General features: G+C 38.1%; 1 protein-coding gene across 6 annotated transcripts in view; it reads left to right on the plus strand.

Annotated features, from left to right (window-relative positions):
- The window catches only part of Erbin (erbb2 interacting protein), a 108,902-nt gene that overhangs the window by 7,974 nt on the left and 77,562 nt on the right, over positions 1 to 23,366 (plus strand). The window lies entirely within an intron of this gene.

Below are 23,366 nucleotides of genomic sequence, written 5' to 3' on the forward strand. Positions count from 1 at the left end.
CCTAGGATGGGCTCACAGGCTTGTGCAGGATACCTGACTTAATTTGTGGGTACTGGGATCTGAACTCCAGTCCTCAGGATTTGTGTTGCAAGTGCTTTTCATTATTGAGACATCTCTCCAGACTCACCAGTGTCTGGGTACTTGTATTTATTGCTCTTAAAATGCTGCTGCCCCAGGCCTTGCAGTTTACAGAGCAAGGGAATCTTTTTATGGACTCATATTTGTATTTATGTGAGACTACAAGTTTACAATAACGCTAGCTCTAATTTACACAAACAGATTTTTTAGTTATTTTTTACATTTTCTTTTGCTTTACTGGGGATCGGACTTGAACCTCGACTTGTATCTCTAGTTCTCTTTTTTGCTTTGTATTTCAAAAAATGTCTTACTACATTCCTCAGGCTAGTTTTGAACTCTGAAGCAGTATTTCCGCAGGTTCCTCCACGTCCTCCCTCCTCAGCAGTGAATTACAGAACTTTTATCACTAAACCTTGCTCATTCTTTGTCTACCTTTGTTCAGTATTTATAACATCTCTGACAGTGAAAAGTAGTTTTTCTTCTTTGTGTGTGTGCGGGTAGCGGGGATGGAAGGGGAGGAGAATGAATTAAGGCAGACTGTTTTAAAATGGCACTCTGAACTGGGAGTCCCTATAGGCCTTGGACATACTAGGTTAAGTGATCTTTCTAAGCTGTATCCAATCTGAATTTGGTACTTTAGCTGTTACTCTTAGACTAGTTCCCTATAGAGGAAGTGATTTTGATACATCTATGCCTTTTTGGGGAGGGTTGTTAATGGGTGCAGGCATTTGAGTTTGTTGGGGGAAGCCAGATCAGGAAGTCCAGTGTCTCTCCACCTTATTGGCTTGAGATGGGATCTCTTTATGAGCTGGAAATCCACCTTCTTTGACTAGGCTGGCTAGCAAGGGAGCTGGTAGCATCTGGGTGGCTCCACCCTCAGTGCTGGGGATATAAACACACATGCTTGCAGAGCAAGTACTCTCTCTCACTCATGGAACTTTACCCTAGATCCTCTTGTACCATGTTGAAATTCTATTGTTTATACCACCCCAGAATTTGAAGCATACACCTACACGATCCTGATGGCCTTGGTTTTCAAACCACAGGTCAATTCTAAACTTTGGAGTGGAGGTGTTTACATTGGGATCTATGTAAGAAACTTGTAATCTAAATATGAATCTCTTTTTTTGTCACTCTATCATCTAGAATGAATAGGTTGGACTTTCCTATTCTTGGAGATTTTGGACATGATTTGAGAGCATACTAAGATAGCTTTATGTGACCAGGTGGTGGTGGTACACGCCCTTAATCCCAGAACTTGGGAGGTAGACACAGGCAATCTCTTGTGAGTTTGAGGCCAGCCTGGTCTACAAAGGAGGTTCCAGAACAGCTAGGACTGTTACACAAGGGAACCCCTGTCTCGAAAGAAAAACAGAAAGCAAACAAACAAACAAAAAAAGTAGCCTTATGCGAGTAGATCTACTTTTAGGTTTTAAGGAAAGGCCCAATCAAGCATCCTGAAAATATCTAATGGACTTTAGATGCCCTGTGATCTCTGGGGACTTCATGAAATGTGGTTTATTGTCTTGGTGTACTGTGTATTAGGAGGGGGCTATACATAGTAGATACTGTTTCATATGTCGTAGGTAAGAGAAAGCCATTTCTAAACCAGAGATCATACTAGTCATCTTTTTTTTTTTTTAAGGCAAAGAGCAAACAAGCAAACTTTTTTTTTTTTTAACTTAGAAATTTTACTATTACTAGTGTGGGGGGGGGGCGGGGCAGGGGCATTCAGGTACCACAATGAAAGGCAGAGGACAGTTTGTGAGAGTTGATGCTCTCTTACCATGTGGGCTCTGGCTTTGCAGCAAGTGCTACTTGCTGAGCCTATGAACCCATCCCTTGGCAATCATCTGTAGTCATTTTCTTTACCATTGTTTTTAGCTATGGAAATTGTTTCTAGTCTTATCAGTTTTGTTTTGTTTTGTTTTGTTTTTTTCTTTCAAGATAGGTTTTCTGGGTATAGTCCTGGCTGTCCGGTATTACCAGCTGGGCTATATATCTGCAAACCCCCAGAGGAAGATTTTATTGCTGCCTGGGGGCTTCCGTTGAACTGTTTCACACTTGCTTTCTGTAGCATCTTCAGCTGTGAAAATAAGAAGCAATAGGAAACTTAGTAAACTCTGAATATTTATAGAGAAAAAAAGGTTCTGGTGTTGATTCTTTTAATCAGAGTTGGTCCTTTCTGTGTCTTTGTGTTTGAAGAATTCTTCAGTCATCTGAGAAGAACCTCTTGAGCACTGCTTCTGTACTGATTCTTTTTCTCCCGAAAAACAATCAAAAAACCACACCACTGTCTGCAGACATTTTCCTTGAACTCCTATTTCTTTTGGTTAACAAAAAAGGAAACTGTTAGCTCAGTTGAGGAATGAAGGTCTGGAGATAATTTAGTTTATCAGTAACATAAATACAAATCCAGTTTTCCCAACTTTACTGCTTTCACCCTTATATTAGCATTTCTTTAAGTATGTTTGACAAATCTGATTTCTTTAGAATAGTACTATTTCCTAAAGATTAATATTAGAGAAGAAATGTTGGAGTTCGCTTAAGTCAGGGAATTCTGGATTAATATACTTTTTCCTTTTTGGCAAATGCCATTATTATAGTTTTTAAATTTTAGAAATAGCTAGAACACAGTTCACTTTACAAGAAATGTTAGTATTAATATTTGAGCCAGTAAGTTCCACAGAGAAGTTTGTTTTAAAGCAGCATGCAGTTCTTCAACATGATTTTTTAAAGCAGTATGCAGTTCTCCAACAAGATTTCAGATTTTTGTTTTTCCAAATACATATAAGCTCTCTGTGTAGTTTCTGGTTTACAAAAAAAATTGCTATCAACTGAAATACCATGTCATATTTCCATTTCTTGTATTCTTGTGGCACATTCCTTGCACTTGGTAAGCTAATCTGATATATTGTTACTAACTTGAGTTCATTGTTTATTTTAAACTTTGATCTGTATGTTATATTATTGTTGAGGAATGTATAATGACTTTGGTCTATCATTATTGCTAAGACTAGCAATAATACATCGGTGATGTGACTAACATGAAAGAAATGGCAGCTTTGGTATTAGGGATGACAGTGAGGATCTAAGACAGTTATTTTATCTGAGATCCAGTTGTCTTTTACTGACTCTTACATGTGAATAATGTATTACTAATGTGAAATTACTTGTAGTTTTGAAGAAATAAAATCATAAACATTTGGTAGTTTTTGTCTGGAAAGTTGAAATTAAACATTTTATTTCTGAGAAATAAAAAAATGATTACAGATCAAGTGAAAGATCCATTTAAAAATAATCAGTTATCAAAACAGTCTCACTACCTAGCTGAAACTGGACTCATGATCCTGAGTGCTGAGATTTCAGGTTTATGGCCCAGTGTTTTACTATGAAAACCCAGATTTTTATCTACAACTGCTGTCAACTTCTAGATAATTTTGACTTAGTTCAACTCAAGTACCGTAGTTGCCATTGACACATCTTCCCAATATTTACAGAGCCTCCCGCCCCTGGGATTTTTCTCTTTAGTTTTCTGATTGGTAAAATACACATAAAATTCACTTTGATTTTCCTTTTCCCCCAAAGGTAGAAAGGAAACTTTATTCAAGCAATAGTCAGATTAGAAAGGAATACTTTGTTAAGATTGACTGCTAGCCACATGAGTGAAGGTACTAAAGGAGTCTCATATAGCTGAGCCTATCTTTGGACTTGCTGTGTATCTAAGGGCTGAGGGCTGACTTTGAATTCCTGGTTTTCCTGCCTCCACCTCTCTAGTGCTGAGATTACAGGCGTTCACCACCACTTCTGGCTTCATCATTTTAGAGCATACAGTTTTAGTCTTATGCATATATTGTAGCATACATGCCTCCATCAGCAATCTCTGGTATTCTTTGTTTTATAAAATTGAAACATCTTATTAAAAGTAACTTTATGCTCACCGAGTCCCTGACAACTACCATTTTCCTTTTTGTCTGTATTATTTTTGATTATATGATATGTATTTTAGTATAATATCTTTAGGGTTTATCTACATTAAGCCTGATACTAGAATTTTCTTGACCATGACAAAGGTAACTTATAGAAGAGATTATTCAGGTTTATGGTTTGTGCTGGTTAGTTGTTGCTGTTGTTGTTGTCAGTTTGACACAAACAAGGGTCATTTGGGAAGATGAAACCTCATTGAAGAATATGCCTCCATCAAATTACCTTTAGGCAAGTCTGTGGGTACATTTTTTTTTTTTTTTGATTAAAGAGTGATGTTGGAGGGTCCAATCCACTGTGGGTAGTGCTACCCTTGGGCAGGTAGTTCTGGGTTATATAAAAAAGCAAACTGCTGGGTGGTTGTGGTACATGCCTTTAATTCCAACACTCCAAAGCAGAGGCAGGTTGACTTCTGAGAGTTTGAGGCTAGCCTGGTCTACAGAGTGAGTTCAGGACAGTCAAGACTGTCACACAGAGAAACCGTGTCTCAAAAAAAAAAAAAAACACCAGACAAACAAACAAACTGAGCAAGGCAGTAAGCAATGTTCCTCTATGGCCATGACAATTAGGGAAATACAAACAAAATAAGTTAGATTTCATCTTACCTAGGTCAGAATAGCTATGATTTAAAAAAAAAATCAACCAAGGTGGGCAAGGGTTTGGGGAAAGGGGGAACCCTCATTTACTGTCAGTGGGATTGCATACTGGTGCTGCCAATCTGAAAATCAAGTGTGGAGAATTCTCAAGCTAAAAATAAATCTACCATATGGCCCAGCTATATACCACTGATTGCCATATGCCCAAACGACTCCATACTCTACTCCACAGATACTTGATCGCCATATTCATCGTCACTGTATTCAAAATAGTAGGAAATGGAAACTACCTGTGTCCATCAACTAACGAATAGATAATAAAATTGGTACATATACACAACGGACTGCAACTTACCTGTAAAAATAAAATGAAATTTACTTGTAAATGTGTGGAACTAGAAATATTATATCTAGTGAGATAGTGATGTGGGATATCTTTATATGCCTTGAGTATGTCTTATTAACATTGGTTAATAAAAAAGCTGACTTGGCCAATAGCCAGGCAGAATAGAGCCAAGTGGGAAACTCTAGCAGAGATAGAGGGAGAAGGAAGGTGGAGTCTGGGAGATGCCAGCAACTGCCGAAGAAGAAAGATGTGAGGTAACAAGCCATGAGCATCGTGGTAAAATATAAATGAATAGAAATGGGTTAATTTAAGTTGTAAGAGCTAGCTAATATTTTTTTTTCTCCTTTTCTCAATAAAAAAAAGAAAATGTGGATAAAAAAAAAAGAGCTAGCTAATAATAAGCCTGAACTAATTGGCTAAACAGTTTGTAATTAATATTATGCCTCAGAGTGGTTATTCAGGAACTGGCAGGCAGGAAAGAAACTTTCAGTTACAAGGTAACCCAGACCCAGAAAGACAAATGCTACATGTTCTCTAATCTGCAGTTCTTAGCTCCAAACTTTCAGATGGGAATACAGAACCTGGAGTAATCACAGAAACCAGGAAAGTAAAAAGAGATCATGGGAGATAATGGGTGATGCTAGAGAGGGGAATAATAGAACCCAAATTGTATGAAGGAGGAAATGGGAAAATGGGCTGGGGTGGGCGTTAGGAAGGATAAGGGGGGAGGGAGGGAGATCAATACAAAAGAGAAAAGGGGAGGAGGGACAGACAACACTAAGGATGTTTGAAAAAGATATAACTAATCATATCCTATACTTACCTGAAATTATAAAAAATACATATAAGTGTTTATGTGTCTTAAATGAAGTTATGCTGTTCGGGCTGACACTGCTCCCTCCCAGGACCATAGACTATCTAACAAGAACCCCAATACCAGGCATGAGAAACCTGATAGCGTTTTGAGTGAGAATGCACCCTCCTCCCCAATCTTGTGCATGTGAACGTCTGGTCCCCAGTTTGGTGGCACTGTTTGGGGAGGCAGTGTGTCACTGGTGATAAAATTTGAAATTAAAAGCCTCATTCCAACCAGCCTGGTCTACAAGAGCTAGTTCCAGGACAGGCTCCAAAGCCACAGAGAAACCCTGTCTCAAAAAACCAAAAAAAAAAAAAAAAAAAAAGCCTCATTCCACTTGTAGTTCACTCGTTGAGTGGTAGTGTGGTTGAGGATGTGAGTTCTCAGTTTTCTACTCCTGCCACCATGCCTGCTGTCTGTTTTCATGCCTTCTGCCGTGATAGACTCTTACCCCTCTGGAAACATTCATGTCTTGGTTTGCTTTCTATTGCTGTGATAAAACATTATGGTCAAAAGCCAATTGGGAAAAAAGGGTTTATTTCAGCTTACAGTTGTAGTCCATTATGAAGGGAAGGCAGATCAGGAACTCATGGTAGAAACCTGGAGACAAGAACTAAAGAAGTTTTGTGGTGAGGACCTGTGTGTGTGCTTTTTATTCTGTTTACCTTAGTGGTACTATATGGCAGAATTACAGTTCCATGGCAGCATTTAGTTTTTAATGGCTGCACAGAGAAACCCTGCCTCAAAAAACCAAACCAAACAAAAAGCCCAAATCAGTCTTTCATTGTTTCATTGTTTTTACTTGACCTTGTGTGTGTGTGTTCATTCTGCTTAAGTATTTTTTTAGTGATCCTAAATTGAGGTCTCTGATCTCAATGAGGGAGCTACCTCATTAGAATGAGGTTTTAGGAATTTTACAAGGGAAGTGCTCTTGACATATTAAGAAAGATACACAATCTTACCATGATGTAACTTTGATTACTTAGTTAAGATAGTATCTATCAAGTTTCTTCATTGTGAGATTATTTTTTTCCTTTCTGTAATCACTTGTTAGAAGCAACCCACTTTGAGGAAATTGGGCCAACTAAACTAAGTTGGATCTCCTAGAGAGAACTAAGTGTTAAGACATATTGTTAATATAAATATCAAGACATCAAATAGATATTAAGGAAAAGATGTTTCGATACTTTGGAGATACTTCCTTCATAAAAGTTTGCCCAGTATGTTACCGTACTTCTGATTTAAAGTAGTTTGCATGTAAAAGAGACAATGGCATAGCCAGGAAGGTTTATATCACTAATCCAAAAAAAAAATATGTTAGCAAATCAAATGTAGTTAGTTTAAACTTTTAAAATTTGTTTGATCTGTATGTTACCGAGTCTTGAGGTATTGTGTTGTGTTTTGTTTTGGTTCTTTTGAAATAGGCTGTTCATGTCCAAGCTTTCCTTCAGTTTGCTGAAACAAGGTCTCTTACTGGGACCTGTGGCTCTTTGATATGGCTAAACTGGCTGGCCATAAGCTCCATGGCCCCCATCTGCTTCCCTATGGCTGAGAACATAAGCATGTGCTACCATGTCTGGCTTTTTATGTGGGTTCTGGAAATCTAACGCAGATCATTGCTGCAGGGTTATACTACATTGACTGTCTAGTTAAGTATTTTTATTGTTTTTCATGTATGTGTGTGATTGTATCTTTTTTATGTGTGTTTGTGTACTAATGAGTGTATGTGAAGGTCAAAGGACAATCAGTGGGAGTTGTGTTCTCTGCTTTGACCATGCTGGTTCTGGGGATTGAACTCAGTTCATCATCAGCATTGGCCTCAAGTACCTTTATCTGCTGAACCCCTTTCCAGCCCAGAAAATGGAGATTTCATCATAACTGTGTGATCTACGTACGCTGTTTCATGCCTTGTGATACTTCTCCTGTGTTAAAATTTTGGATGACATTTCACCATAGATGAAATTTGGATTTGTGAATCTATTTATTTATATCTTTTCTACTTACTTTATCCTATCACTTGGATTTCAGCGTTGAAAACTCTAAGCACTGAGCCATATGTAGTGATAGTTTATTCCTCTACTCTCAACATCCAAGAGGCCGAGACAGGAAGATTGCAAATTAACGACTATCTAGACTATGTAGTGAGAATTTCTGCCTTTGTCTGCTTCTCAACTACATAGTGGGTCTCTTCTATCTTTGTTTGTCTCTCTCTCACACACGGACACACATATCAGGAAGTCCTACCTTTGAGCTAAGTAAATTATTTTTCATTAAAAAGTACCAATATTAGACATTTGGTTGTGATGGAAAATTGACTAAGATACTTTATTTGAAATGAAAATCATAGGTAATTTAATCTTCCAAACCACTTAGAAGGTTAAGGGTGGGGGAAGTGACCTGTTCTCCTAACTAGAACATAGAGTAGATAGCAGTATTATTGTTGCAACCATATACTTTTCTATGATCACATTTAGAAAATGTCATTAAGTTTTTTGGGGGTGGGGTGGGGTGTCTAGACACAGTTTGTCTGTGTAGCCCTTCTTGTCTGGAACTTACTCTGTAGACCAGGCTAGCCTTGAGCTCAGAGATCCTAGAGATCCATCTGCCTCCCAAGTGCTGGGATAAAAGGCATGGGCCACCACCTGCCAGCTGTCATTAAGTATTTTAAAGGTGCATATTAGTATTCTGTAGAGAATTTGAAAATTTTGATGCCCACTCCTTCTGAAATTTAAAATACCTGAAGTAAGCAGTTCCACTCCCGTCTGCCCAAGAGAACTGAAAACATGCATTTAAAATATGTTGGGAGCAGCTTATATAGTTCCTAAGTGACTGAATTCAAATATTTAATTAAAAGATAGATAAACAAATTGAAGGAGATGTCACTCTGCAGTTAAATAGAGCGAATTATTGACTAAACATAGATGAATTTCAAAAACATTGTTTAATGAAAGAAGCCAGACACAAGAGTATAATATTGTATGATTCTATTTACTACGAAATGGTAGACTTCTGCTCTAACATTAGATGTAAAGAGTGATTGCCTCTGGATAGTAGGGATGTTAACTGGATAGAGGATTTATGGAAAGGTTTTGGGTAATGAAAATGTCCTGAAACCCCAGTATAATTGTATATACATTTAAAATGTGTTCATTTCATTGTATAGACATTTTGCCCCCCAAAAAAGGAAGGTGAAATGACTCGGTAGATAAAGACATTTGCCACCAAGCCTGGCAACATGAGTTTATGTGTGTCATGGCATGTCTTCTTCCACCAATAAATAAATGAATATAATAAGAATTTTAAAAAATGAAACAAAAATATGTACATGTCTAGGTCCTGCTTGCCAGAGATTCTGATCTAATTTGTTTAGGTGATGGCTTAGGCATTGGATTCTAATGTACAGTCATAACTAAGAACTTTGAGTTCAGCTAGGCAATGCTGGCATAAGCCTTTTATCCCAGCGCTCGGGAGGCAGGAGGATCTCTGTGAACTGGAGGCCAGCCTTTGTTGTTCTTTTTTTTTTTTCCATTCTTTTCTCTTTTGGCTCTTTCTTCTTTGTGTGTGTGTGGGGGGGGGGGAGGGGGTCTGCTACTGCCTAGTCTTAGTTTGGCTTGTTTCTAGACAGCTTTTCTTTGCTTAAATTATCCCATCTACCTTTTCACTCTGGGTTTTTATCTTTCTCTATTTCTGTATACCTTTCTTTAGTTCTTGCTTCGTTGCCAGCTGTGTGCCTGGTGCCTGGAATCTCCCTCTCCTTCCTTTTCTCTTGCTCTTCCTCTCTGTGTTTTTCTGTTTATTTTTTCTGCCTGGTAGCACCACCTTTTTCTCTGTCCTGCCTAGCTATTGGCTGTTTAGCTCTTTATTAGATCAATCAGGTGTTTCAGGCAATGTACTTGTAGACTGACACAGGTATGTTGTATTGTCAAACTACAGGTAGACATGGCTGTTTATAAGATTTGGTGACAAAAATTTTGATAAATTAAAATTTTAAAACAAAACAAATCTTCATCTCTTAATTTACTGGATATTTACAGCTTATTAAAATATTGTGCAAAAAGCAAAACAATCTACCCACTCCAAATATGACCATTGTATTGACTCCTTCATTACAGGACATCAATTAGTCAGGCCTCTGACTATTCCATTTACTATCATATCTGTGAGAACCACTTTCAGATGTGGTGTTTGCTGTGTTAGTTCCTTATTCTGTAAGGAATTGTTCTTTTCCATTTGCGTTAGAGAATGTGTGAAGATGAGTTTTAGGTATCTCTGCTGGGAGGGCACTTTAAAATTTAAGAAATTTTTGTGTGTGTGTCTGTCTGTGTAGAGCAGTGGTTCTCAATTTTGCTAATGCTGCAACCCTTTAATACAGTTCTGCATGTTGTGGTGATGCCCCTCCACCACAAAATTATTTTCATTGCTACTTAGTAATTGTTATTTTCCTACTGTTCTGAACTGACATGTAAATATCTGATGGTCTTAGGTGACTCCTATGAAAGGGTCATTTGATCCCAAAGGATCGAGAAGCACTGGTGTAGAGGTGTGTGCACACGTGAGTGCAGGTGCCCACAGAGCCACCAGATGGCAGTGCTGAGAGCTAAAATCTTCAGGGCAGCAATTTCTCCTTATCCTCTGAGCCAAGGGGTACATGTCAACATTGAGAACAACCAGCCAATTTGGTATCAGGAGAGGTAATGCAGATGAATGGTGATGTCTGAGTTTTAAAGTCATGTGGGGGGACTGGAGAGGTGCCTCAAAGGTTAAGAGCCCTGGCTTCTCTTCCAGAGTTCCTGAGTTCAATTCCCAGCAACCACACGATGGCTCACAACCATCTGTAATGAGATCTAGTGTCCTCTTCTGGCCTGCAGGCATATGTGCAGGCAGAACATTGTATACATTATAAATAAATAAATCTTTAAAAAATAATAAAGTCATGTGGTTGGAAGAACAGTTATTTTGTAAATGCATAATATATAAAAATGATATTGAAGAAACTCAACTGATTTTTCCATTTGAATGAAAAATCAGTGACTTCTCACTATTTTATATAAAATTTGTTTGATTAGAGCATAAATCTTGTTTCTGAGTTAATTACTACTTGGAGAATCTTACTGGAAGAATGGAGAAATTAAACTACTAGAAAAAATGTCATGTTCATCTGTAAAGCTTCAGAGTTTAAAATACAGTTTACAGATGTATTTGTGTGTTTCTATTATGGACAGTCTGTGGACAACTTGAAGCAAATGTTAGAACTGAAGCAGTATGGCAGAGGAAGCTGTACACTTGCTTACTTTGATTCTGCTTAGGCTTCCGTAACTTTAATGTGGCATAATGCATGAAGGTATATTTATATGGAAGCATTTTATAAATGCAGGCGTTTCATATTCATAGTTTTAGTTTTAATACTATAAGTCATTTCCCCCATTTTAAGAGTTTATATTAGCTGATTTAACTAGGGGCTCGTGCATTCCAGGTGAGTGCTGTACTCCTGACTGTATTCTTAATCTCTATTTTAGTAATTTTTGTCGAATTCTATAATTTTCTTCAAAAACAATTCATACTGATATTCAGAAGATAAACAATACTGAATTGGCAAAATGACTTGAATCATAAGAGATCTCTTATTTGCCACATTACTACTTTTATCTTTTTTGAAAAAGTTTCACCAAAAAATGCAAATCATTTATAAATAAAATCAAATATATCTGCTTTGAAATTTTGTTGTTTGTAAATACAGTTTAACATAAACAATATTCACCTGTAAAATAACATGTTTCTTTTTTTAAAATAAGAGTTTCATGCAAAAATATTTTTAAAGCTTTTGATTAAACTGTAGACGTGATGGCAACTTCCATGTACTCAATTGCTTCCCACTTCTGAGATTCCTATGTTAATACTACTAAGTTAATAAAGTTTTTTAGTAATGACAGTCAGTGCACATAAAAAACTATTTCAGGGCCAGTAAGATGGTTCAGCAGATAGAAGCCCTTGCTATGGGAGCTTGATGACCCGAGTTTGATTTTTTGGAGTCCATGATAAAGAGAGAACCAGCTCTGAAAGTTATTCTCTGCCTCCGCTGGTGTGCTGTTGGATTTACTACACACTCTGGGTTGTGGGGGGACGTTAAAGAGCCCGTTTTAGAAGACTGTAAAAATAGAATCCTTCGGATTAATACTAAAATTATTGTGATTCAGTAAAGGACAGCCTAAAACAGTTCTTTTTGTGTTTGTAAGCATGCATGTGGTGTATGTGTGTGTCCAGGTGTGTACCCTGTTATGCACATGTGAAAGCAAACTTTGGTTTAGATATCTTCCTCTATTGTTCTCTGTTGACAGAGGTTTCTGTCCTGTCCGGTCCTGCAGTTGTTCAGTCCCAAAGAAATACACAGAGGTCTACATTAATCATAAACTGGTTGGCCTATTTGCTCTGACTTTTTATTAACTCTTACACCCTACATTACCCACAGTTCTTGTCTGTGTCAGCCACACGCCTTGGTACCTTTTATCAGTATTCTTACCCTGCTTCCTCTGTGTCTGGGTAATGACCTTAGACTGAGTCTTTTCTCTTCTCAGAATTCTGTTCTCCTTGCCCTGCCTCTACTTCCTGCCTGATTGCACTGCCTATACTTCCTGCCTGGCTACTGGCCAATCAGTGTTTTATTAAAGCAATACAGTTGATAAATATTTAAAGGGTGTACGATCATTGTCCCACAGCAGTTCTCCATCTTATTTTTTTTATAATTTATTGTTTTTAATTGAGCTATACATTTTTACCCACTCCCCTTCCTTCCTTTCCCCTTTCACACTTCCCTCCTCCTCCTGTCCCCCACGATAATAATTTATTTAGGAAATCTTGTCTTTTTCTCCTTTGTAGGCGGATCCATGTATTTCTCTCTTAGGATCTTCTTTGTCTAGGTTCTCTGGGGTTGTGGTAGGCTGGTTATTCTTTGTTTTATATTTAAGGGACATTTATGAGTGAATATATACATATACATATTTGTCTTTCTGGGTCTGCGTTACCTCACTCAGTAAGTTTTTTTCTAGTTCTGTGCATTTGCTTGCAAATTTTAAGGTGTCATTTTTTTTTAATTTTTTTTATTTATTTATTTATTATGTATTCAATATTCTATCTGTGTGTATGCCTGCAGGCCAGAAGAGGGCACCAGACCCCATTACAGATGGTTGTGAGCCACCATGTGGTTGCTGGGAATTGAACTCAGGACCTTTGGAAGAGCAGGCAATGCTCTTAACCTCTGAGCCATCTCTCCAGCCCCCATGTCATTTTTTTTAACCACTAAGTAGTACTCCCTTGTGTAAATGTACCACATTTTTCTTACCTATTCTTCAGTTGAGGGGCATCTTAAGTTGTTTCCAGGTTCTGGTTATTATGAAAAATGCTGCTATGAATATAGTTGAACAAATGTCCTTGTGATATGATTGAGCATACCTTGGGTATATGCCCAAGAATGGTATTGCTGGGTCTTGAGGTAGATTGGTTCCTAATTTTCTGAGAAATTTTTACACATTTAATGTTCTGTCACTCTCTGCCTGTTAATTTGAAGCAGGGTTTTCCCCTGAACTGGAGCTCATGTTTTCTTGACTAAAATGGAAGTCCAAAAGCCACAATAGTTCTTCTGTCTTTGTTCTTCACTCCAAGAGCTGGTGTTACTGGCGTTCAGGGAACACCCAGCTTGATACCTATGTGAGAGGGTCTAAGCTCTGGTTCTCATGATTGTACAGCAGGCACTCTTAAACTGCTGGGCCAGAGCTCTAACTCCTTTACTGATTGTTTTGCTTATTTGTGTGGAATGTGTGATGTATTTGCATTCATATGTATGTTGATGCATATAGGTTCATAGACACATATAGGACATCTTTAGGTTTAACATGATCATTTCCCACCTTATTCATTGAGCTGAACAATAAGGCTTGGCTAAATAGCCAGCTTGCTCCAGGGATCTCCTGTTTGTACTTTCTTGAAATTAAAAGCAGGCTACTACACCCACTTGGCATTTACATGGGTTCTGGTACAGAGCTAAGGGTGTTGAGTCTTTCAGTGTGGATGGAAGAATAGAGACAGTGGTTTAAAAAGTAATTGATGCTTTTTATATTAAATTTTTCATGTATTTGAAATTTTTTTCCAATTTTAAATTCAAAATCTTGGGTATAAAGCTATCAATGTAACTGACCCCCCCTTTTTATCAAATAAGCAGAAACTAGAAAAAATGGGATTATATGAAGGACATAGTTGGTCTTGTGAGCACTCAAGGTCTAGAAAGCAGTTAGTTTTAGGAAGGAATTAGAACTAAGAATTAGAAAGTATTCAGAAATTCAGGTGCATCTTGTCTTATATTTTTCTTCAGTGAGAGTGTTCTGATTCTGTGCAGTTTCTTCCACAGGAGCTGTCCTTTGTTCTTCACATGTTATGGAGAGAGAAGATGGTTGATTAGCTTCTCTAGTCGGCCACAGTGTTGCTGCTATGTAGTTCTACAATGGATCTGGGAACCATTCATCTAGTTTATTCTTTTCTCCCCTCTTTCCTCCTCTTTCATTCCCTTCTCTCTTTCATTCTTTTCTCTTTCCAGCAGCACTGGGAATTGAATGTAGGGCTTCACACATTTTAGGCAGGTGCTCTAAGCTAGGTTTCTGGATCTTTTTAAAATTTTTGCTTTAGACAGTACTGCTAACTTACATCTTGATCCCGTACTTGTTTTGTAGCCCAGGCTGGTCTTGAACTTGGGTTCTTCCTGCTTCTGTTTCCCAAGTACCTGAGCCTGTGCCTAGTATTCTTTCTCTTAATCATTTTAGTGCCCTTATTAAATGGGGCTGTTGGGTGGAGAGTTAAATGTGCAAGTTTGAGTTTAGAAAAGGACTCACTTTAGTGCAACTGTCATTGCTCGTGGACTGCATTATATTCTCTTAGTTCCCCCTTGACTCAGTCATGGGAATTGATACTATGAGAAATCAAGCTTACCTGAGGCTGGACTTCCTGTCTCAAACAGGCTTTTTTTCTTTTTTTTTTTTTTTTTTTTTTTTGGCCTCAGTGACTTTGCTGTGGGAAGCCTGGATTAGAAAGCAAGGAGGTGATAGTAAGGAAGAGTTAAAGTCCATAGAAGCAGTTCTGCTCCTGTCTCCCCCCACTGAGAAGAGCAGTAGATAAAAGCTTCTCATTCTATAGATAGAGAGTTCAGAGTAGCCTTGTGTTTTTCTATGCAGGTTTAAGGGGAACAAGCCCCTGTTCCATCATATGGAAGACTTTGATAATATATGATTCCTTGTATTGGGATTTACTCTATTCCTGCCTTTTCTTGCTCTGCCAACTGACTTCTCAAACACCAATCTTTACATGTTCTAGTTTTAGCCAATTTGAAGAACAAGTTGGAACCCAAACAAAGACAGCATTCACTTGTATTTATTAGGTTATTTTTCAATTAAATTACTTTTGACTGGTACACAAAAACTTACAGTTGTGCATATTAATGGAGTAATATGATATTCTGATGTGGCAACACTGAATTATTGTTAAGTCGTGTTAAACATATCTGTCTCCAAACATTTATAATTTCATTAGAGTTAAAACCTAAAAAAAAAAAACTGGTTGGTGGTGGTGCAGGCCTTTAATCCCAGCACTCAGAAAAGCAGAGGCAGGCAGATCTCTGAGTTCTAGGCCAGCCTGGTCTACAAGAACTAATATCAGAACAGCCCCCCCCCAAAAGCTACAGAGAAACCCTATCTTGAAAAGCAAAAACAACAACAACAACAACAAAAACAACCTACAAAATTTTCATAGCTTCATGAGTACTTAGTGGTATGGGAGAATTGTCTGTATTATGTCAATCATGTTTTAAATAAACGCTGATTGGCCAGGCTGGTAGTACAGGTGGTAAAACCAGACAGGAAGTAGAAATGATACAATGAGAACAGGAGAATTCTGGGAAGGAGGAAGTTGATTTCTCCCACTCCTGCCCAGACCACCAAAGTGGCAGGATGTGATCTGCTCACTGAAAAAGGTACTGAGCCACATGGCTAACATAGAACAGAATAATGGGTTAATATAAGCTACAAAGTTAATAAGTAGCCTGACCAAATGAGCCAATCAGCTTTATAACTTATAGAGATCTCTGTGTGATTTTCTTTGGGGCTTGCTGGCTGTGGGGTACCAGGCAGGACAGAAAACCCCAACAAGCAGGCTCCGATAATGTTACAACTTAGTATTTAGAAAATAAATAATCCAAACCTTGAAATTGAGCTATTTTCTGGCCAGGTTTGAGTATATGTAAAAGAGAAATGAGATTTGTGTTATGTGTTAAGAGGTTGATTTTAAAGAGGATCAGTCAACAAGCAAAGGAGACTTTGGCATTCTCAGGTGTAGTAACAGAACTAGGATGTGTGGATAGTTTTAATAGAAATGATAAGACAAAATGTGATTGAGGTTGGATTAAGAACAATTGAGTGGCAGTGGTGCACACCTTTAATTCTAGCACTCAGATGCGGGGCGGTGGTGGCGCACGCCTTTAATCCCAGCACTCGGGAGGCAGAGGCAGGCGGATCTCTGTGAGTTCGAGACCAGCCTGGTCTACAAGAGCTAGTTCCAGGACAGGCTCCAAAACCACAGAGAAACCCTGACTCGAAAAACCAAAAAAAAAAAAAAATAAAAAATAAAAAAAATAATAAAAAAAAATAATTCTAGCACTCAGGAACCAGAGACAGGTGGATGATATCTGTGAGTTTGAGGCCAGCCTGATCTACAAGAGTTAGTTCCAGGACTGCTAAGACTGTTACACAGAGAAGCCTTGTCTTGGGAAAAACAAAAACAAACAACTGGGGACTAGAGAGTGGGGAGATGGCTCAATGGCAGAGTGCTTACTGCTGTTCTAAAGGATGCAAGTTCAGTTCCTAGCACCCACATTGAATGTCTCACAGCTGCCTGTAATTCAGGCTACAGGAAATCTGATACCCTCTTTGGGCCTCTCTGGCCTCTGCAGGCATGCAGACACACATGGCACATATACATACGTACATGCACATATCCTTTTAAAAAAAATAAAATTTTTAAAAAAAGTATGATAGAAAGAGTAAATGAAGATAGTAAATGTAGACAACTCCTTGAGGGATTTTGTTGTAAAGAGGAGCAGGATAAAGGTCTGAAGATAACGTAACAGAGTTGTTTTTTTTTTTGTTTGTTTGTTTTTTTTTTTGTTTTGTTTTTGATTTTTCGAGACAGGGTTTCTCCGTAGCTTTTGGTTCCTGTCCTGGAACTAGCTCTTGTAGACCAGGCTGGCCTCCAACTCACAGAGATCCGCCTGCCTCTGCCTCCCGAGTGCTGGGATTAAAGGCGTGCACCACCACCGCCCGGCCAGAGTTGTTTTTGAAAGAGATTCTTTTTTAAGATGGAAGGGAAAATATGTCTTGTTTATGTTGCATATGATCAAACTCTTTTTGTCAATTACAATTTAATCTGTTAATTTAAATATGGTACTGAAGCACAAATCCATAATCCAAGGTCTTATGAATGCTGAGCCTAAGATCTGCACCTGAGCTAATTCTCCTGGCTCTCTTTAAAAGTACTTCCAGTTATCGCTGGGATGATAGTCTTAACATTGCTCATGATTTTAATATAGTCATTTGGTTTTATTCTCATTGACTCTTCCTAAATCATGTTTGATGAATCTTAGAAGTGAAAACAGTTCTTACAGGTTACTAACAGGAACAAAGAAGATTAAGAATTACCTTGGTGTTGGGAGGAGGCCACTTGTTTGTCCCTGCCACCTAGAACCTAAACACACAGAAATCATATTATTTAAATCACTGCTTGGCCCATTAGCTCTGGCTTCTTATTTGCTAACTCTTACATCTTAACCCATCTCCATTAATTTGTGCATCACCACGAGGTCATGGCCTACCAGCAGAGTTTCAGGACATCTGTCTCTGGCAATGGCTCCATGACTTCTCTCTACTCTGCTGTTCTTTCTCCCAGTATTCAGTTCTGTCTTCCCCGCCTACCTCTGCTCCACACTGCCATAGGCTCAAGCCAGTTTCTTTATTAACCAGTCATATTTACAGCATACAGAGGGGAATCCTACATCACTTTGGCATAGATTTAAACACTAGAAAGTAAAGAAAATTGAAGGCATTTACATAAAGAATCCTGCTGCAGGATTCTTATTTATGGAGAATAAGCTCATGTCAAGACTGTAGGAGAAGGCCATGATTAAACATCTTTCCCATGGTAAAGCATTTACTTTGTGAATACACATTTGCGATAACATTGAATAAAATGTCTCTCTGTTGTCAACTGGATGCTGAGAACTCAGTCAGCTTTGATAGGAGCAGGTGTACTCTTTCTCCTCCCCAAGTTTGAGCTGTTTACTCCTATTTATGCTTTAGGCTTGTAGAATGCTCTGTCACAACCTTTTAGTAGCTAATTTGCTTTGAGATAGTCAGTATTGTAATTGTAGAATGAAAGACTTTGGAAAGTAATTGGAAGGTCTTTTGTGCCTTAAAGAATATCAATCCTCCTAAATTGAGGTGGAGAATTCCACAGATTCTTCTTCTTGTCAGAGTAAGCCAGATAGTATTTCTCCCATTAGAGTATTTTTTTCTGTAAATTGAACTGTTTCATTTGTACTAAAAATCTATATGGAGATTTTGACTTCTAATTAGGCTATAGGAAGATACAAAAGAGCATTGGTTACTAATATCAAGAAAAACCTAAAAAACAAAAAATGTAAATCACAGGTACAAAAAGTAGAGCCAGAAAAAAATTAATGGACTTAGGACTAGAAGGATGGCTTAGTGGGGTAAGAGCACTAGCCATTCTTCCAGAGGACCTGGAGATTGAGCCCAGGGCCTCATGAATGCAAAGCAAGCTCTGTCTTTGAGCAATATGCATTTCCCACTCTGGGTGAATTTTAGCTAGCTAGTTACAAGGTTTCGCCAAGGGTTTATTTTGTTGTGATTTCCCCCCTCCTCTTTTTCTTTAGTAACTTTTAATGGCAGAGGTTTTGCTAGTGCAATATATGGATGGCTATCCATATCCTATTTATAAAGTTTATAATGGGTTGGAGAGGTGGCTCAATAATTAAAATAAAAAATTAATTAAAAGTGCTTTTGCAGAGGACTGGGTTCTGTTTATAGCACACACATGGGGCAACTCACAAGCACATATGACTCCAGTTCTTGGGGGATCCAACCCTCTCTTGCATCCATGGGCATCTGCATGTACATGGCACACATAAACTTACTCAGGCATACACTGCATATACTTAATAAAAAATAAATCAAAAAGGTCTTTTTCTTTCTTAAAAAAAGTTTATAATTGGCTTCTCTTGTCCAGAGCATGTATATATTTGAAAATGACACTCATTGCTTTGTACCACTAATTTATGTTCTTTAACTAGATTTTTCTTCTTTGCCTCCAACTCACTGTGTATCTTTTGATTCATATTCTGTTTTGCTAACTGGCTTTTTTTTTTTTAAATAATCCTGTTTTAAGTAAAACTGCCTGGCTATGTTTTGAATTTCCAGTTTTGCCCCCTTTCTTCTTCTTTGGTGTTGGTCATTGAACATAGGGCTTTGTGCGGGCTAGCAGATGCTCTACCCCTGAACTAGGGCTACCACCTTCTCTTCTTTCTTAAATGCCTCCCCAACATTTATTTTTTCCAGTAAAAGTGTTTTTGTTGAGATACTCAGAGATTGTTGTTTTTGACAGATTTTGTTATTCCATCTACCTTGAAACATTTTTCATTTTGTTTTTACGCGATCACACTTTTGCCTGTGTTGTCAGGGTTTCTGCCCTACCCGGGTCCTGCAATCATTAAGTCCCAAAGAAAATCGCACAGAGGTCTACATTAGTTATAAACTGATTGGCCCTTAGCTCAGGCTTCTTATTAACTCTTATAACTTATATTAACCCATTATTCTTGTCTCTGTTAGCCACATGGCTTGGTACCATTTTCAGTGAGGCAGTCACATCTTGCTTCTTCTGTGGCACGGTCACAACTGCTGAAAGAGCTTCCTTCTTCCCAGAATTTTGTTCTCATTCACCCCCCTCTACTTCCTGTCTGGTTGTCCCGCCTATACTTCCTGCCTGGCTACTAGCCAATCAGCATTTATTTAAAATATAATTGACAGAATATAGACATTTGTCCCACACCATCCCTGGAATGCAGTGTTGTCCTACCTGAGTTGACCATACTTCAGAGTCCTTGGCTGGTTCTTTTTCTTGACCTGTATAGTATTACAGTGTTGTGGAACTCAGTTATTGACCCTCTTTTCTGTCTATCCTCATACTCCTGATGATCTCATCTCATTTTTTGCTGTTTTAAGGAATAACTATAAGTAAATGTCTTACAAATTTATATCTTTAGCATGAGTCTTTTCCTTATATCCCTGAATGCCTATATCTGGTTATCAGCTTTGGGTCATATTTGTGTATCTCTAAGGTACTTTAGGCCCAACTTTTTAAATACAGATACCTCATCTCTCTTATATCCAAGGACCGATGTGATCTTTGCCATTTTAGGTTACAGCAAGCTCCATTCTACCAGCTTATACTGCCACATCTGGACAAACACTGAATGATAAGATTTAGTGACTATCTTTTTTTGTTTGTCTGTTTTTCAAGACAGGGTTTCTCTGTAGCTTTTTGTAGTTTGTCCTGGAACTCCCTTTGTAGACCAGGCTGCCCTCAAAACTCATAGAGATCTGCCTGCACCTGCCTCCTGACTGTTTTAAAGTATGTGCCACACTGCCCAACCCAGTTGGTTAGCTTATACATAAAGGTATTGTATGTCAGTGCATGCAATATATGAAGGTTAAATAATTCATACCTAAACCATTTGCACAGAGATTAAATAGCTTTATTTGATTAGAGCAATTGTAAAATTAGAGAACATACTATGGATATCTTCTGTTGGTCTTTTTTTTTATTTGCATTAAAATTTTTTTGATTGTATTCTTCATTGATCCTTTGGTCCTACTTCCTACTCTCTCTGGTCATCTTCCTGTTCTTACATAGCCTCCCTTCTTGTGTGTGTGTGTGTGTGTGGTTGTGTGCACATGGCAGAGATCAGAGGACAACCTTGTGTGTTGGTCCTCCTTGTCTTTCTGCCTTGTTTGAAAATAGGGTCTCCTTGTGGCTGCTTATGCAGACTAGCTGGGGTGGGGAGCTTCTGGGAATATTCCACTTCTGTCTCCCATCTCCCCCATGGTGAGAATAGTATAGTTGCGTGTGCTGCTGCATGTTCTTTATGTGGATTCTAGGGCTCTGAACTCCTAATCAGGCTCTTGCTGCAAAGTCTTATACCCATAAAGCCATTCCCCCCACCCCGCTTTATTTATTTGAGAATGTTTTGTTCTGTGGTTATAGCTGACGACCTGGAACTTGCTATGTAGACCAGGATGGAATTGAATTTGGGATTCATCTTTCTTCCTTCTGAATTTGGGGATTACAGGTTTAAATCATCATGCTTGACTTACCTCTGTACTTTTGTGGGTTTTTTAATTCTAGATTCTGTAGATGAAAGAAAACATGCAGTGTTGGGGATTTAGATTGTGTTACTTAATCATCTTTTGCTGCATTTGGTGTCTGACAGTTGTTTAAGCAAATAGATTAGTTTCAGGACATACTGAGAAATCTAGAAATGGTATTGGTTTAGCTACTCAGCTCATTTTGTCTTTCTACTTGATATTTGATAAGACTTATTTATGAACAGACTTTAATTCTTTTATTCATTGACTTCTGGTACTAAGATGATTTTTGCAACTCTAGTCATTATGTGATGATTCAAGAGTAGGAAAATGAAGGACTAAAACTGTTGTTTAGCCACAAAGTCACTGAATATTGTATACGTCATTGATTTTACTTATGCCCTCTTTCTGTGTCCACCTCTTTTAGTCTAGAACACTCAACCCACTTAACATTAGTGTGCTGAATAGTGGGGATTCTTAAGAGCAGTAATAAATTGTCTTTTTTTTTTTGCAAGTTAGCCTTAGTAAGTTTATTTTAGTTATTTGAGGAAGAAAACTGATAGCCTGGCAATTTTTCAGTTTCTTTAAAAAGCCCCTTTAATGCTTGAAGAGCTTCCTACAAGAGATGTTCTGCCTGAGAAGGTCCGATGTCTTTCAATGGTTATGCTGCTTTCTCTTCCATTGAGACTTCTTTTATTATTACTAAAAATTTCCACCTTCTCCCATTTCCCTCTCCCTCCCCCACGCCCCGTCCCCCTTCTCCTGTCCAAAGAGCAGTCAGGGTTCCCTGCCCTGTGGGAAGTCCAAGGTCCTCTTCCCTCCATCCAGGTCTAGGAAGGTGAGCATCCAAACAGATTAGGCTCCCACAAAGCCAGTACATGCAGTAGAATCATTCTTTAAGCTATTAGCAGTACTCATCGCATAGAACCTGAAGTCTGCTAAATTGAAATATAGTTGGTGATTGAAATTTATTTGCATGGAAAAAATTGTTATTTTTCAGTAAGCTCAAATGACATTTTAGTGAAAAAATATTTGCTTTATTTTGGTTTTTTGAGACAAGGGTATTGTACACTGTAGCTGTGACTGATCTGGAACTCACTATGTAGACTTCAAACTGACTTCAAACATTGAACTCACAGAGATCTGACTCTTCCTGAGTACTAGGATTAGGCATGTGCTATGTCACCTAGGCATGTATATCACCTGGGCATTTATTTTGATAGATGAAGGCTCCCAACAGTTTACAAATATATGAACAATTTTTTTTAAGAAACTAGCCATTTCCTTAGAAATAAGCAAATTTGTGCATACAGATATGCCCGTGTGTTTTTAAGAAGCAGTAGCAGTCTTGGTAGATATGTCTTTGTTGCCCGGTCCAGAAGGCTGTTGAGATGGGAACTTCCTCCAGCTGGGAATGAAGCCTTGTCTAAGCATCACCCGAACTGTAACTCTTAGCTCTAGAAGATACAAGCTTGACAACAGGTTAAAATGCAGGAACCAAAAGTAAGATGACTGCCAGTGGTCCTAGAAGTGTAAGTAGCCTGGACAGGTATAACCATTGGTTTTAAAAGTCTACCAGTGAAAACCTCCTTTTGTTCCTTGTTCCTTAAATCACTTGCACATTTGATGCTGTTTGGGAGATTTTGTTTTATATGTCTAGATTTATGGATATAAAAGCAGCAGTCTTATTTAGTCTTATACAGTTTCTTATACAATAGCTGCAAATCAAAGACTTACATTTTGAAGCACGGTTTCTGCAAATAAATTTAACTATATTTGTATAATAAAAGTTCTTGGATGTATTAAGTTTCATCCAATAAAAACAATTAGTGAGTTCTAGGAATAGTATTTGAGCTGTAAAAGAAAAGCAGAGCAGTAGGCTTGAGAGAAGAAAATAGTTGTTTTCTTGTATAATGAGAGCAGGATATCTTGTGTTTTATAAAATCCCAGGAAGCAAGAGAAGAGTCAAGATAGGAGACATACTTAGATATGGTCACTTAGTGTGTACCAGTAGTAGCCCACTTGTGTTCTGGGAG

This window comes from Microtus oregoni, unplaced genomic scaffold (assembly GCF_018167655.1).
Source record: "Microtus oregoni isolate MIOR12 unplaced genomic scaffold, Mior012 000014F_ref0000157, whole genome shotgun sequence".
Lineage (NCBI taxonomy): Eukaryota > Metazoa > Chordata > Mammalia > Rodentia > Cricetidae > Microtus > Microtus oregoni.